Below are 17,640 nucleotides of genomic sequence, written 5' to 3'. Positions count from 1 at the left end.
ACGGAAAACGGTTTTGTGGTCCATTGGGTTTATGCTGTAAAGAAATCTTCCAGCTGACTATTTTAATCGCATTTTCCAGCACAGACCCCATAGACCTGTCAGCCTTGGCCTTGCAAGCGTGTTCCTAAATAGATTTTAAATGCCTTCTGGATTTCTGTCTTTCACTCTCTTCCAGACGGTGAGGTTTAGTGCAACTGTTGCTCTATGCTATCACCCACAGGTTTCAGAGCAGCTGGGTCTGTGTGAACCACAGATCGCCCACACATTGTGAAGGATGGCAGGGTCCCTGAGACGGGGCACAGGATATTTACCAGAATGGTTCAAGGAATGAGGGATTTTAGTTGCAGAATGTGTGGGGCTTTTTTAACTTAATTGTTCACGTGAAATGTGTGTTGCTAATACACATCAAGAATAACCATCCGCAATTAATGGACTCTCATTTTCAACCTCTCCCCTTGCCTGTGCTGTGGTAATATTCAGGTTAACCACTACTAGATATCTCTCTCTAATGAGAGAGCAGTCCTATGGTCGGGTAGGACAATGCTGACTTCATCTTTTACACAGTGATGCCACTGTGCCTCGAGGGTGGGGAAAGGGAATGCTGAAGGTGGTGGATGGGAAACCTCTCAGGTACAGCACATTATCCTGGAGGATGTTCACTTTGTTTAATATTGTTGGGGGGGGGGGGTGCACTGATGCAGGCAAGTGGAGAATGTTCCAATACAATTCTGATGTGAACCTTATAGAGAGCAAACAGACATTGGGGAATCAGGGGTTTGGGGAAACTGAGGAGTTCTCCTTGTAGCAAAGGAAATTTGGGGAGCTGTGACAAAGCGGTTTACAAAAGTTACACATTATAATAAACCTTCGACCCTTCAGCTCAATATACAAGGATTACAGGACACATGTTGAAGATTTGGGAAGATCTATTGAGAGGATGGTTTGATTCAAAGGAGAACTTTTATTCAGCAAATGGTATTGATCTGGAACACAATACTCTCACACAATATGAATATCCAGGGCCTGATGTATTGAGTAATTCTGTCAGAGTTTGGCGTTACAGTGACTGAGATTACCATCTGAATATCTGCCTGTAATACAAGTTTATAAAATCCGTCACTGTCAGTTCAAGTTTGAAACTCATACAATCCCCTCCTCCTGGCCCAGGAGGACTGTACACATTACCCCTGGTGGAGGTTAGCAGGCAATTCAGGGGCAAATCTGTGTGGGTTTCTATGAGTTTCCACCTTGGGACTTCATGTGACTGAACATGGGACAGAATATCCCAAGATTCAGTGAGATATGGAGAGCAGAATTTCCTTCCTTTTCTTTCCTTCCGTGCTGACGCTGTGCCTCCTCAATGAGACATGGGGTGTGAAAGTCTTATGCACCTTGATGGGCAAGATGTCTCCATTCTGACCAATGGGCAACAAGCTCCTCCCAGTCATTAAACAGGGTATCCCTGAAAGATAACAACCGTGCATGCTTGCCACTGCCCAGTGCTCACAGTACATGTTTCGAATAATGAGGGGGTAAATCTCCTAGAAAAGGCATAACAGGAAAGTTCCAAAAGGTTATAAACAGTTTACATAGAGATATTCACAGGAAACCTAGGCAACAAGTTGGCAAATAGACTATAACTTGGGATAAACTGTAGAAAGCTGCATCACAAAAGGGACTGGGGAAAATGAGCAGGAAACACAGAAAGCGAGCACACAGTTACAACAGGGAATCAGGAAAGGGGAATGGAATGCTGTCCCTTATTTCAAAGAGTTTGCAATATAAGAGTTTGGAATATATACCTTAGGGCAACTAAACAAATGGCAAGTGAGACCACATCTGGAGTAACGTGAACAGATTTGGTCACTTTAGTTCATGAAATAGAGAAGTTTATTGGAGGCATTTCAGAGAAGATCCATTGGGATGATCCCTGTTTTGAAGGGATTATCCTGTAAGCAAAGGCTGAATAAGTTGGGAATATACTCACTGGACTTTGGAAGAATGGGAGATGATCTCTTTGAAACATACAGGATTCTGTCAAGGTTTGACAGGGTAAATATGGAGAGGATGTGTCCCATTACGGGTGAGTCTTGAACCAGATTCTGGGTCAGTCGCGGAATCAAGGGTTCTGTTTCTGATTTGTCAAGTTAAATGCAACACCGACACAGGTTAGGGTTTCAGTCGCAATGGAGCTGGGGTGAAAAGGAGACAAGCAACGTTTAAGAGATTGGAATTCCTGGTGTTTGTGATTGTGTAGATGCCTGATCAGAAGGTCACCTTGGGGTCAGATATGAGAGCAATATTGTGAAGAATGTAGTTCTGCCTCAGACATTTCCCCGTGAGAGGGAGGGACACAGCAGAAAGGGAAATGAATTTGGAATAGCAACTGAAGGCAATTGGTTTAACAATTACAGTGTTTCATTGGATTCAATTGCAGCTAATCGAAGCGTGGTAAGCAGTTTGATAACTGAGTAATACTGGAGTAATGGAGAGGGATGATGGGGAGGGAGAGCTGGGCACTGTCAGTGTACATGTGAAACCTAACACTGTGCTTTTGGGCGACGTTACCTCCTGGCAGTGTGTAGGGTAGAAACAGGACGGGCCAAGGATAGATCCTGGAGGGACACCAAATACAATGAACTCAGAAAGGAAAGGGAGAGTGGAGATGGAGCAGGATTTTCCAATGATGGTGAGGTCAAATATTAGGTTTTAGCCGAATGGGAGAGAAGGACATAACCAGAAAAAACAGACAGACAGATCATGGAACAATATTGCAATGTTGGTGTGTGTGTGTGGGGTGGTGGGGGGGGGGGGGTGCGGGGGGGGGGGGGGGGAAGAGCGCTGACAAGCAGGAGGATGAGAGAGAGATTTGGAATGTCCATGATTTAGCTACACTAGTGTAAATGGTCAAGATGACCTCTAATAAGGCTCGACAAGGGACTTGAGGAAATGCAAGTTTAGGACTAAATTGAGGAGCACCCTTGTGAGGCAGTTTGGCTCGGTGGGCTAGTGGAGAGGGAGGAAAGAAGCAGAGGCAGCTGATCAGATTGTTTCAATGTTATGGACAGAGAAACTCCATGTGCTCCTCACTCTTGTTGTTGGAGGGGAGGATGGAGGAGACATGGTAATGGACATTCTTTTTATTTCCAAAACAATAAACAAAACCTGTGATAGTGATTCTAAAAATAAGTGAACAAACCTGTCGTATTTATCATTTATCAAGAATATTAAAATATACAACTGAAGTTCAGGTTTGAATCCCAAATCGGTAGAGGGTGGCTCTGAAGTCAAGAAAAAACAACTGTAATGAAGAATCTACTGTTTGCCATGGAACCATTGGGGATGTTTTTCTGCTATTGACAATGTCCTTAAGGGAAAGAAACCCGACAGTAGGCCCATCAAATCACTCATTGTATTAATCACTGCACAGTCTCAACAAAGGAATGAAACTGGATGGACCACATTACATCTACCAATGCACTGGAAAATACAACAACACAATCAGCCCTCTTGACCCTGCAACTTCCACCTCACTGTGGGCCAACAGCAGCAGCAAAACTGTACTCCAGCCCAATCTGAAATCTCATGGCCTGATATCCCCCACTCAACCATTAACATCAAGCCAGGGGAATCAACCCTGGTTCAATGGTGAATGCAGGAGGGCATGCCAGGAGCAGTACCAGGCATACCTAAAAATGAGGTGCCAACCTGGTGAAGCTAACAAACCTGCATGCCAAACAGCACAAGCAAAACTAAATAGAACTAAGTGATCCCATAGCCAATAGATTAGATGTGAGTTCTGCAGTTCTGCCACACCTCGTCAAGAATAGTGATGGACAATTAAACAACTCACTGGAGGAAGCATCACAGATATCCCCACCCTTACAGATGGAGAGGTCTCACACATTCATGCAACAGATAAGAGGACTGCAATAGCAGCGATTTTCAGCCAGCAGTGCCAAGTGGCTGAGCCTTCTCCATTGGTCCCTGACATCACAGATATGAATCGACTTGGTTGAAAACTCATTTCAAATCAGATCAAGAAATGGATAAGCAGTGTAAAGGTATGGGCCCTGCCAATATTTTGGCAATAATACTGTTGGCTGTGCTCCAGAACCTGCTGCCCACCAAGGCAAGTACTGCTCCAGCAATGGCACCTACTGACTTTGTGGAACATTACTCAGGGATGTTCCAACACAAAAACACAGGGCAGATCCAACTCAGCCAATTCCCCTCCATCAGTCCACACTCGCTCAGCAGTGAAGTGATGGAAGGTGTCATCAACAGTGTTGTCACGCAGCTGCTCAGCAATAACCTGCTCACCGATGCCCAGTTTGGGTTCTGCCAGGGCCAATCAGCTCCTGAGCTTGTGACAGACTTGATTCACAAACTGACAAACAGCTGAATGAGGTGAGGATGACAGACCAGCCCCCCTCCAAGACCACTATTTCGACTTCAGTGATATCACCTGACCTCACCACAGTCTCAGCTCATTCGCTGAAACTCTCATTCATTCCATTTATTAACTCTAGATTTCATTATCTAAACCAGCATCCCACATTCACCTTCCCGATAATCTCAAGAATATTGAAAACTCTACTGCTGAAGTGCTCACTTGTACCAAAACTTGCCGATCAATCAAAAGACTCCCATTTTTAAGCAACAACAATTTACTTTCGGACATTTGAAATAATTCCTGGCTGTAATCATTCCTGTCTCCCTGCACCACACACCCTTTCATATCTCAATAACTCATTTTAGTTCAGACTCTCAATGATGTTCACCTGTGTGACGGTTTCTATAGACTGCAAAGGAACATGGTCTGGAATCCCCACTCTAACCCTCTAAGATCTGCTTTCTTTCTTTAAGGCATTCTTGAAAAACTGCTTATTTGGCAATGGTTGTGGTCACTGGACACAATATTCGCCATCTGTAGCCTTATGTCAAAAGTTCTCAATAATATTTTTTGTGAAATTAAAACCATGATGATTTGTAAGGATATCTTCTACTCTTCAATATCGCTGAGTGAATAATCTGTAATGTCTCTTACCCAACCACCTTCACCTTACAAATTGCAGCAGTACAAGGAAGTCAAACATCACCCTCTCCACAGGCAACAAGGCTTTGGCATTGATCACTGGTTTCTGTGGAAGGAGAAATACACAGTTGATGTTTCAGGGAGTGCAATATGAATTATAGGGAATGAAAATGGTGCAGAATTTGACTGTCAGAAATGGAAGGAAAATGCACTCGCTTATTGGAAAAAAGAATTCTTGACTGTCAAAGATATTGTGGAAAAAATAACCTGATAATGGAACAGCATATGGTCAGGAGCCGGACAGCAGTGGACAATTCATTTACATTCCTGAAGAAGGGCTTATGCCCGAAACGTTGATACTCCTGCTCCTCGGATGCTGCCTGGCCTGTTGTGTTTTTCCAGCTCTACATTTTTCAATTCATTGACAAAACAGCTGTGAAAGTAATAGTAAAATACTATACAGAGCAAAAATACACCCATGAGAGACTGAGGAAGCTAGATAATGAACAAGTGGACATCAGAGAACCCAGAGTTGAACCAGAGCAGAGTTCACTTTTATGATCCCACAGTCAAAGATGTCTAGCACAGAAACAGGCTTTTTCGGTCCAACCTATGCCAACCAGATATCCTAACCTAATCTACCTAAATTAAATCCTTTTTGCCACTCCTCAGCCCATTGGCCCATCTGATCAATATCCCACTGTACTCTGAGATAACCTTCTTCATTGTCCACAATACCTCCAAGTTTGGTGTCACCTGCAAACTTAATAACTATACGGCCTCTATTCACATCCAAATCATTTAAATGAATGACGAAACAAATCCAGAAAAAAATCCATTTCTCTGGGTTTGAATGTGCTCTGTGTAAATCCTGCCCTATGACTCTTTTTTACCAGGGAAGGCTGTACAAACATCCCTCTGAACTTTGCCCCTTACAAAGCTGGCGGCCGCGCACGTGTCCAGTGAATCATTGCCCCGAATAAAGATGGCGGCACTCACTCGGGCCGATTACTCAACAAGGCACATTCCCATTTGCTGCAAAAACGGGACTGTAAGTTTCAAATTTGTATTTTCCGATGTGCAGCAAATGATTGTAAAACCTCTCAGACCATACCAATACCATTTCCCTCCCACTTCCTGCTGTGTATTTCTTTCCTTACCAACAGCTCACCGCGCACACACATTCCGAACATCCGCGCCCACCGCGGAGGATGATCACGTGGATGATCACGTGGTATAGTCTAGTACCCCCCCCCCCACCCTCATTCACTGATTGGCCGGAGGACCAACTGCCCCGCCAGGTCCTCCAGCTCCTGCCCTGTCTAGGCATTGGTCCGCCGCTGACATCAATCACTTCTTCGGTCCAACCTGTCCGTGACAACCAGATATACAAACCTAATCTATCTAAATTAAATCCTATCTGCCTGTCCTCAGCCCACTGGCCCATCTGATCAATATCCCATTGTATTCTGAGATAACCTTCTTCATTGTCCACAATACAACTGTTGGCTGGAGCTTGCGCACGGCTTTTGTTGCTGTTTCTCAGTTACAAGAGTGAGAGACAAAGTTAAAAATCACACAACCACTTGATGAAGGACCAGCAAAGAAGTGCTTCCAAGTAAACCTGTTGGACTATAACCTGGTGTTCTGTGAATTTTAATTTTGTCGATCCTAATCCAACACCTCCAAGTCACGAGTGATGGAGGCATGCATAATACAAGAACAAAAGATCTAGGAAAAGGAGAAGGCCGTCCTGCCCTTCGAGCCTGCTCTACCATTCAATAAGATCATGGCTGATCATTTTGTGGACGCAGTACCATTTACCCACGTTCTCACCGTATTCCATAATTAATTATTTCTCTTTTTTAAAAAACTAATTTAGCTTTAAAAACATTACTGAACTAACATCAACTACTTCCCTGGGCAATGCACTCCATCGAGGTCAAGAAGTTCCTTCTCAATTCAGTCCTAAATTTGCTGCCTGTAATCTTGTGGTGATGCCCTCTTGTCCTAGCTTCATCTGCCAGTGGAAACATTCTCTCTATTTCTATTTTATCCATTCCATTCATTATTTTATATCTTTCCATTCTTCTGAATTCCAATGAATATAATCCCAATCTACTCAGTCTCTGTTAAACCAAACTCCTCACCTCCGGAGTCAACATAGTTAACCTCCTCTGCACACCCTCTAGTGCCAGTATATCCTTGAGCAAGAAAGGAGATAAAAACTACATGGAGTACTCCAGGTGTGGGCTCACTCGCACCCACTATAGTCCACCTCTGCTTTTAAACACAATCCCTTCAGCAATGAAGGACAATATTCCATTTGTCCTCTGAATTGATTGTTGTACCTGGTGACCAACCCTCATACAGAAGGATGTTCAGGTGCCTCTGCATAGCAAATAATGCATTTTAAAAAAATTCAAGTAGTAATCTTTTTACTAATATTACTCCAACCAAAGAGTATGACTTTACATTTATGAACATAATATTCGACTTGCCAAACCATTGCCCACTCACTCAATGTATCTCCTTTCCTCTGCAAAGTTTCCCAGTCCTCCGCACACATTGTTCTGATACTCATCTTAGTGTCATATGCAAACGTTGACACCCTACATGTGGTCCCCAACTCCAAATCATCTGTCTCAATTCTAAATAATTGCAGTCCCAACACTGATCCTAGAGGCACGCTACTAGTTACTGATTGCCAGCCAAAATAAGGCTTATTTATCCCCACTCTTTGCTTCCTGTTAATCAACCAATTTTCTATCCATGCTAATACTCTATCCCATGCACTCTAAGACAATGCAATAGCCTCTTGTGCAGCACCTTGTTGAAGGCCTTTTGGAAATCCAGGCACGCCGCATCCACTGGGTCCCCATTGTCCACCTTGCTCGAAATGTCTCCACAGAATTACAAACGATTTGTCAAGCATGACCTGCCCTTCATGAATCCATGCTCCGTCTGCCCAATGGGACAATTTCTATCGAGATTCCCTGCTATTTCTTCCTTCATAATAGACCAAAGCATCTTTCCAACTACAGAAAATAAACTAACTGGTGTAGAATTCCCTATCTTTTGTCCACCACCTTTTCTTACAGTCCTTCCTTTTCACTGGAATATGTTTTTGCTGAGCACTTCCTAAAAGGTCTTTGAAAATTTTTCACTGCTCATCAACTGTCCCACCATAAAATCTTTGTTTCCAGTCTACTTTATCCAGGTTCTCCATCATTCTATTTTAGTTCCCCGTGTTCAAGCACAGGACCAAGGTATTAGATTTTATCTTCACACTCTCCATATGTGTTCTAACTTCAACCTTACAGTGATCACTTCTTCCAAGAGGATCCCTAACTCTGAGGTCATTAATTATTCCTGGCTCATTGCACAGGGGCCAGATTTTGGATAGCTTGCTCCTTGTCAGTTCCATTTCATACTGTTCAAAAAAACTATCATGGATAAACTTAATGAACTCCACATGGCTACCCTGACTGAGCTGGTTCGACCAATCTACATGTAGATTAAAATCACCCATGGTAATAGACATGCCATTTTTACAGGCATTAGTTACTTCTTTGTTTATTGCCGATCCCAATGTGACGTTATTATTTTACCTACACACTGTGCCTATCAGTGACTTTCTTGTTAACAATTTGAAAGCATCATTCTTGTTTCTCCTAATGTATGGCAATAAAAACAACTACTTGCATTGTATGGAATCTTTCAGAATAGCAAATCTCCTAAGGTGCTTCATGGATGATCAAAACATTGATTAAAGAGAATTATTTTAAAATACATCTTAAAAGAGGATAGAGAAGGTTAGGGAGGGTATTCCACAGACTTCTGTCCTTGGCAGCTCCAATTGTGGAGTGATGCAGGTGTGGTGGGTTGGAAAGGGAACATGCAAAGGGGAAATCGAGGAGTGCAGGCAGTGCATAAAGTCTTAAGGACAGAGGAGATTCTGGACTGAGTCTGTCTGTCGTAGACAGTATGGCTGCCTCATGGAATTTGAAGCACCGCAATGGGCCCATGCATGTCATGTTAGTCAAGGATAGTATAACGGTGGCTGAGAGAACATTTGATGAGGACTTCTCTACTGAAGTAGTGTGGGCTGAGGTTAGAAACAGGAGAGGGGAGGTCACACTGCTTGGACTTTTTAATCGGCTGCTGCAGAGGTCCAGGGAGGGGGAAGAGAGGATTAGCAAAATTACACTGGGTAGGAGTGAAAGTAACATGGTGGTCATTATGGGGGACTTTAACTTCCCTAACATTCACTGAAAATGCTATAACTCTAGTATATCAGATGTATCAGTTTTTGTCCAATGTGTACGGGAGGGTTTCCTGACACAGTAAGTCGAAGGGCCGACAAGAGGGAATGCCACATTGGATTTGGCGCCTGGTCATGAACCGGACTAGGTGTTTGGTTCAGTTGTAGGTGAGCACTTTGGAGAGATGAGTACAATTCAGTTATGTTTAGTTTAGCGATGGAAAGTGATAGGTACATGTCACAGGTGAAGAATTATCGATGGGGCAGTGGCAATTATAATGCAATTCAGCAAGAATTAGGATGCATAGAATGGGGTAGCAAAATGCAGTGGATGCAGACAATAGAAATGTGGAGCTGGTTTAAGGAACAGATATTGTGTGTCCTTGATAGGTATGTCCCTGTCAGGCAGGGAGGAAGTGATAAGGTAAGGGAACTGTAGTTTACGACAGAAATTGCATCTCTTGTGGAAATTGGAGAGTTGCTAAACGAATATTTCTCATTGGTTTTCACTCAGGAAAATGAGAATATTGCAGACAATAATGAGGTAGAAGATGTTAGACGAGAAAGGATCGAGGTTAGTTACGAACAGTTGTTATCAATTCTAAAAGGATTGAAAGTAGACAAGTCCCCTGGGCTGGATGGGATTTATCCATGGATTTTCTGGGAAGCTAGGGAGAAGATAGCAAATACTTAGGCTTTGATATTGAGTCGTCATTGCCTACAGGTTCAGTACCAGGTGACTGGATGATTGCAAATGTTATGCCCTTGATCAAGAAGGACAGTCGAGATGACCCAGGTAATTATATACCAGTGAGCCTTACTTCTGTTGTGGGAAAGGTTTTGGAAAGGATTATGAGAGACAATATTTGTAATCATCTGGCAAACAACAATATGATTTCAGATTGTCAATATGGTTTCGTCAAGGGCAGGTCGTGTCTCACAAACTTCAGTGAGTATTTTTGCGATGGTGACCAAGCATTTTGATGAGGGTAGGGCAGTTGACGTGGTATACATGGACTTCAGTAAAGCCTTTCATAAGTTTCCAAATGTTAGGCTCTTAGAGAAAATGCAGCGACATGGAATTGAGTGTGATTTAGTAGTTTGGATTAGAAACTGGCTTTCTGAAAGAAGGCAGCGACTGGTGGATGATGGAAAATAATCAGCCTCCAGTCCGGTTATTAGTGGTGTGCCACAAGGATCTGTTTTGGGACCACTGCTGTTTGTCATTTTTTATAAAAGTCTTAGACGCAGGCATAGGTGGATGGATTGGTAAATTTGCATATGACACGAAAGTCAGTGGAGTAGTGGACAGTGTGGAAGAATATTACAGGTTGCAAGGGGACTTGGATAAACTGCAGAATTGGGCTGAAGGGTGGCAAATGGAGTTCAATGCAGCTAAATGTGAGGTGATACACTTTGTGAAGAATAACAGGAAGGCAGAGTACTGGGTCAATGGAAACATTCTTGGTAGTGTAGATGTGCAGAGGGATGTTGGAGTCCACGTACATAAATGCCTGAAAGTTGCCACCCCGGTGTACAGTACTGTTAAGGTGGCATACGGTTTGTTAGGTTTCATTCGTGGATGGATTGAGTTCTGGAACCACAATATGATGCTGCAACTATACAAAACACTGGTGCGGCCATATTTGGAATATTGTGCGCAGTTCTGGTGCACATATTTCGGGAAGGATGTGGAAGCATTGGAAGAGGTGCAGAGGAAATTTACCAGGATGTTGTGTGGTCTGGAGGGAAGGTCTTATGAGGAAAGGTTGAGCAATTTGAACGTGTTCTCATTGGCAAGAAGGCGGCTAAGAGAGGATTTGATAGAGACATACAAGATGATCAGAGGCTGAAATAGGGTAGACAGTGAAAGTCTTTTTCCTAGGATGATGACATCAGTGTGTATGAGGGGGCATAACTACAAATTGAGGGGTGATAGATTTAAGACAGATGTCAGAGGCAGGTTCTTTACTCAGAGACTAGTAGGTAGTGGATTCCACGCCCTAACCAATGTAGTTAACTCAGCCACTATAGTGAGATTTAAACAATCCTTTAGATAAGCACATGGTTGATTTTGGGATAGTGTAGGGGTATGAGCTGAGAATAGTTCACAGGTCGACGCAACATCAAGGACTGAAGGGCCTGTTCTGCACTGTGTTGTTCTCTGGCTATTGTGCTACAAGAGTTTTTTACTGTCTTAAACAGAGTGATGGATCTTGTATTGTGAGCTTACGAAGTGTCACTGATCTCTACCAAACATGTTCGAGGTAGCGAATGCTGCCTGACATGCTGAGCTTTTCCAGCAACACATTTTTCAGCTCTGATCTCCAGCATCTGCAGTCCTCACTTTCTCCATGTACGACATAGAGTCAGGGCAATAATAAGATGCTGCAACAGGAGGGGGACAGGTAGCTCCATACAAAACCCGACTCCTTCTCAACTGTTTTCACCACAAAATCCGAGCACCTTCCAGAAAGGCACCACTATATCCCACCACAACATTTTACCCCACAATGGTGGTATCTGGCTGTGCACTAAGAGGAGTGCAACAGCCTGGACTGGGACCCTGAAACGCTTGGTAAAGAGCCAAATCATCTGAGCATTGAGAGCCCCACCACATTGCATGCATTTTCTATTGTTTGCTCTCTGTTCCTGACTTCCCTTGTTTTTTCCTAATTAACCTGCTAAAAGTTGTTGTTACACACACCTGCACAAGCTGCGAATTGAACCCAGGCCTCTCGGTCCAAGATTCGGGATATTTTCACCGCGTCACAAAACATCGAATCGAACGTCCTTTGTCCCTTGCCTGCGAAGTCACGCCTGAATCAACTCTGCAATTGGGAGGAAGGGGCGGAAACAGGAGGACCGAGTAGCGGCCGGTCCTCCAACCAGAGTGAGTGAGGAGTGGGGCTAAAGCATTCTCGGGGAGTGAACGCTTCAAGATTGGTCAGAGAGCAAACAATTTTACAGGATTGATCATTCTCACTACATCGTGGAGCATTAAATCTCTCTCATAAATCAATGTGAGATTTTAAGAAATCCTGTAGTTGAAATGTAAATCTGATAACGTACATATTTCAAATCGATTTGCACAACTCGAGTAAGAAACTTCTTTTCAAACTCCCAGAACGATTGGTAATTTACATAACTGGCCGTTATGGTTGATTTGGACCGGACAATCTATTTGCATGCTAGACATCTCTATCACTGTAACTCGGCAAAACAATTGTTAATGACTAATATTTTGCCCATCAGTCTGTGCAGTTATGAATATTCTCTGTGAACCCACTGATAACCTCCGGCGCACGCGCAGTTTGGTTTCTATGCAGAGCATGGGCAATGTCACATTGGTCAGGGTAGAGAGACATGGAGCTGCTTTCTCCGGCAGCGACTGCGATCGGCTTCAGAGAGTGACGTTCAGAGCCGGTGTTCGGGACCCTCGCTGGGAGAAAGGAGCGGAGAGAATTCACAAGTAAAGGTTAAAAAAAAATCGAAAAAGACGCTCCAGGCTCGGGTAAAGAGGTGGCGGTCTCTGATCAGGGAAGCGGCCCAGGGTCACGGCCGCCATTTGTTTGAGGGAAGAGGGAGCGCGGACCTGAGGACCGCCATCTTGAGAAGGTCAAGGTGCAGGAGGGCGGGGCTCTCGGGGTCTGTCGAACAATCAGAGGAAAGGGCAGACCCGTTGTTATTGATTAATTCCACGAACACAGCGTCACTGGGCGGTCCTGCAGGAATATCCTCTCTCAGTCCTGCTGGGATGTTTCACCCAATCAGAACCAGCAGCTCTCCTCCTCTCTCAGCTCCCCTTCTGTCCTTCCTGCAGCATCTGTCCCCTGGAACATTGAGCTGCCTGTCCTGTCCCTCCCTCAGCTGTTGTTTCTGTAATACCTGTGATATCCCAGTCCCATCTTCGATTACTTCACTAAAGACAGGAATGCACCCGATGGATTTTTCTTAACATCAGCAATTGTTTAATACTCACTTGCAGGTTTTTAATTACATCGTTTTTGAAGCATTTATTTCACATTCAATCATTTGCAATGGTGGGATTTGAACCTGTGTCCAGAGAACACTTGCTGAGTTTCTGGATAAATTGTCACACAATAATGCCACTAGGCCATCACTTCGCTTGCTCACAGTTTGTATATCCCAGTGCAACATGAATCAAAACTCTTTCATCCTGCACAATTGTTTGACCCGGCACTCTGGTGATGTGACTCAGTACCTCTCCATGTGGTATCCCTCAATGTGTGGGTCTTATTGCTGCCTCTGTCAGCGTCTCTCACTCTTGAAGCGACTCCAGATCATGAGCCAACAGAATTCTCCACTCCAGAGAGATGAGGCAGCATAGGTCAGGAATGGAGACTGGGAAGTTCCAGATCTCTGTGGGCTCAGTGCCATTCGACATGTGTAACCCTCACAGCATCAGTCTAATTTCCCATTCTGCCTATTTCTGTGTCTTCTACAGGTAATCAGGGAGTTCCTGACTCAATAGACTTGCCAACTGCTGGTTGGTACGATGGTTGGTCAGCCAGAAAGACAAAGTCAGGGAGGTCGGGAGTCTTCAATAAATCCTGCTGCCCGGTAAGATCATTCCAGTGCACAGAGCAGAAAGTAATAAGGGGGATCCAAACATCAGCTAACAAGACATGACATAGAGAAAGTGCTGGAGGGGGAGCACAGTGCAGACACAACCCAGGCTCAATCACCAAGCCTGCTGCAAGTTTTGTTGTAATGAGACAGCATCGGGAGTTCCCAGTTATCAGTCCAGGCCTGTGCTTTCTTAGGGAGCATCAGAACAACTGAGGGGAAAGCAGGCCTCCCACGAGAGGGTGGTAATGCTGCCTGGGATCTTTCTGTTCCCTATTCCCTCTCCAACACTGTATCTATGGCTTGTATTGAGGACCAGTGTCTTCAATCATTCTAACTCCTATAACAGTTCCTATCTCTGTCACCTCCTCCCCTCTCACCAATTATTTCACATATTTGAAACCTCCAGTCCAGATGACCATCCCTATCGCTGTAACTTGCTTCAGTCTCTACAACATGCCTTGTCTCGATAGTCTCCTCCTCCAATAACTGGAGACAGAGGGTCTGTTTCTGTGCGGCATGACTCTTCGTCCGAGGTTTCCTAAATGGACTGAGTCGCGTTTGCCTGTGTTTGGCTCATATCCCTTCAAACCTTCTCCTCTCCATGTACCTGCCCGAGTGTCTTTTCCATGTTGTAATTGTCCTTGTTATGACCATTTCATCTGGCAGTTCATTCCATCTATGCACCATCCTCTGTGGATAATGTTGCCCCTCAGCTCCCTCTTTAAATCCTTGCTCTCTCACCTCACGTTTATGCCTCTAGCTTTGGACTCACTTACTCTTGGCAATTCACCTTACTTAGACCCTACATGGTTTCATAAACCTTTATAAGAAATGTTGACGACAGTGTTACCAATATGTCCAACTCATGTACTCAATGCTCTGACCAATGAAGACAAGTGTGCCAATTACCATTTTCAACACCCTGTCGCACTGTGATGCCAGTCCAAGGAACAATGTAACTGCACCCCTTGGTCTCTCTCTTTTCTACAACACTGTCCAGGGCCCGACCATTAACTGTGTTAGTCCTCCCTGGTTTGTCTGAACTAAACCCAACACCTGAATTAAACTCCATCTTTCATTCCTTGGCCCACTGGCCCAGTTGATTACCATCCCCTTCGATAACTCTATTCACTGCCCACTCTTCCATTAATCTTGGTATCCACAAACATACTAACAGGGACTGCTATATTTTCACTCAAATTGTTTATGTAAGTGGTGCACAACAGTGGTCCCAGCACCAATCTTTACAACACACTACTGGTCAGAGGCATCCAGTCTAAACAACAAACCTCTCCCACCATCCTCTGTCTCCCACTGTCATCCCATTTTGTATCCAGTTGGCGAGCTCTCCCTGATCCCTTGTGATCTACCCTTACTAACCAATGTATCATGCTACATCCTGAACAAGGGTTTTCAGAAGCCAGAAACAATGTCTGTTGCTCTGCCTTCGTCTATCTTTTTGGTCACATCTTGAGCAAACTCCAGTCAAGTTTGTGGGACATGTTTTCCCATGCACAAAGCCATGCTGGCTGTCCGTAATCAGGCCTTGTCTTTCCAAATGCATGTACGGCCTACTTCTCAGAATTACCTCCAACAACTGACCCACCCTGATGTCTCGCTCATCAGTCTGTAGTTCCCTGGCTTTCTCTTGCAGCCTTTCTTAATTAATGACATAACATTATAATCATAGTCAGAGAGTCATACTGCACTGTTCGGTTAACGCTAACCATACTCTAAAACGGATCTCATCTCACCTGCCTGTTCCTGGATCATATCCCTCCAAACCTTTCCTATTCCTGTACTAATCCTAATGTCTTTTAAACATTGTAATTGTCCCCATGTTCACCCCTTCCTTGGGAAGTTAATTCCACACACAACCCACCCTCTGTGTAACAATGTGCCTCATGTCTTTTTTTTTAAATGTCTCTCCTCTAAACTTAAAAATGTAGTGCCTTGTCTTGAAACTCCCCTGTCCATGGGAAAAGACAACTCCCATTAACTCTATCTATCCCCCTCATGATTTTATAAACTGTTATGATGTTATCTGTCAACATTCAGGTTTCAGTGAAAAATACCAACCTATTCAGCCTTTCTTTATACTGAAGCCTTTCGTACCCAGCCACATCCCAGTAAATCTCCTCCCAACCCTTTCCAGCTTAATAATATCCTTCCTATAACTGGGCGACCAGAACTGGACACAGTATTCCAGAAGAGGACTCACCAATGGCCTGTATAATCTCAATATGACTTCCCAACTCCTTTATCCAAAGGACTGAGCAATGAAAGCAAGTGAGGCCAGCACATTTTTTAAACTATCCTGTCTCTCCATGTTGCAAACTTCAAAGAATTATGTATCTGAACCCTGAGGTCCCTCTGTTCTACAACACTACTGAAGGTCTTGCCATTAATTGTATAAGTCCTGCCCATGTTTGTTGTACCAAATGCATTACCTCGGATTTATTCAGATTGAACTCCATCTACAGTTTTTCAGCCATTCACACATTTCATCAGGATCCCTTTGTAATCTCAGAAAACCTTCTTCACTGTCCACAATGCCACCCTCCAGTCTAACAGCCTATCACACATAGCTCTCTATTGTCCAAATATCTCTGCTTGGCGCCCGACAATTTCTTCACCAGCTTCCCACAATGTCCTGAGATCCATTTGATCAGGTGGTGGGGATTTATCTACCTTTGTGTTTTAAAACCTCCAGCACCTCCTTTTCTATAATGTGGACTCATTTCAAGATGTTGAGACATCGAGATGTACAGCACGAAACAGGCCCTTCGGACCAACTCCTGCATGACGTTTCTAGTCACATTTGCCACAATTTTGCCAATATCCCTCTGACCCCTTGCTATTCATCCACCCATCCACATGCCTTTTAAATGTATTTCTATCAGCCTCCACTATTTGCTCTGGCAGCTTATTCCATCCACTCTGCGGGAGCCAGTTGTCCTTTAGACCCCTTTGAACAGTTTCCCTCATCTGGGGAAATGACCTTGTCTATTGACCCTGTCGATGACCATCATGATTTTAAACACCTTTTATCGGTTAACTCCTCAGTTTCCCATGTTCAACTGAAAACAGCCCCAGCCTATTCAGGCTTGTCCCTGAAGTACAAACCCTCCAACCCTGGCAACATCTTTGGTCATTTCTTCTGAAACCTTTCATGTTCCATGACATCCAGAATTGCAGACCAGAATTGCACACAGTATTACAATAGTGGTCAGGCCAAACACTGTTTAGTTCCCTGAGCGCCCCAGTCTTTATCCACAGTAAGTTCCAAAGTGAAATATTTATTTTGGATCTTGTAGTTTCACACATTGTTGCCTTCATTGATAATTAAGGAGACCGGGTTTGTCCCGAGCTCTTCTTTTGCTCTTAATACACTTGTAGAGTCTCTTTGGATTCTCCTTAACTTTCTCTGCCAAAGCGATCTCGTGTCCCTTTTTACATTCCTGATTTCCATTCTAAGTATATTTCTACAGCCCCGATGCTCCCGAAGGGATTCTCTTGAGTCAGCCAGTTATATCTGACATGTGACCCCTTTTTTCTTAACCACAGCCTCGAAACTCAGCCAGTGTTTCCTAATTCAGTCAGCATTGAGCTGCACACTAACAGGAACACGCTGGTGCTGAACACTCCTTCTATCTCGGTTTTAAAATATTCCTACTTGCCAGACTTCCCTTTACCTGCCAATAGCCTCCCCAGATCTACTTTAAAAATTCCTGTCTAATACTAT

The 17,640-nt window shown here is 44.0% G+C and overlaps 1 long non-coding RNA gene across 1 annotated transcript in view; it reads right to left on the bottom strand.

Annotated features, from left to right (window-relative positions):
• LOC140454079 (uncharacterized) overlaps positions 1–12,090 on the bottom strand; it is a 41,710-nt gene extending 29,620 nt beyond the window's left edge. The window contains exons 1-2 of the long non-coding RNA XR_011952624.1: positions 12,010–12,090; positions 5,051–5,144 (exon numbers count right to left, since the gene is read on the bottom strand). This is a non-coding gene — a long non-coding RNA (uncharacterized lncRNA). The remainder of the gene's footprint in view (positions 1–5,050; positions 5,145–12,009) is intronic.
• Positions 12,091–17,640: the final 5,550 nt, after the last annotated feature.

Source organism: Chiloscyllium punctatum, chromosome 28 (assembly GCF_047496795.1).
Source record: "Chiloscyllium punctatum isolate Juve2018m chromosome 28, sChiPun1.3, whole genome shotgun sequence".
Lineage (NCBI taxonomy): Eukaryota > Metazoa > Chordata > Chondrichthyes > Orectolobiformes > Hemiscylliidae > Chiloscyllium > Chiloscyllium punctatum.
This window is presented reverse-complemented; position numbering and strand designations above follow the sequence as displayed.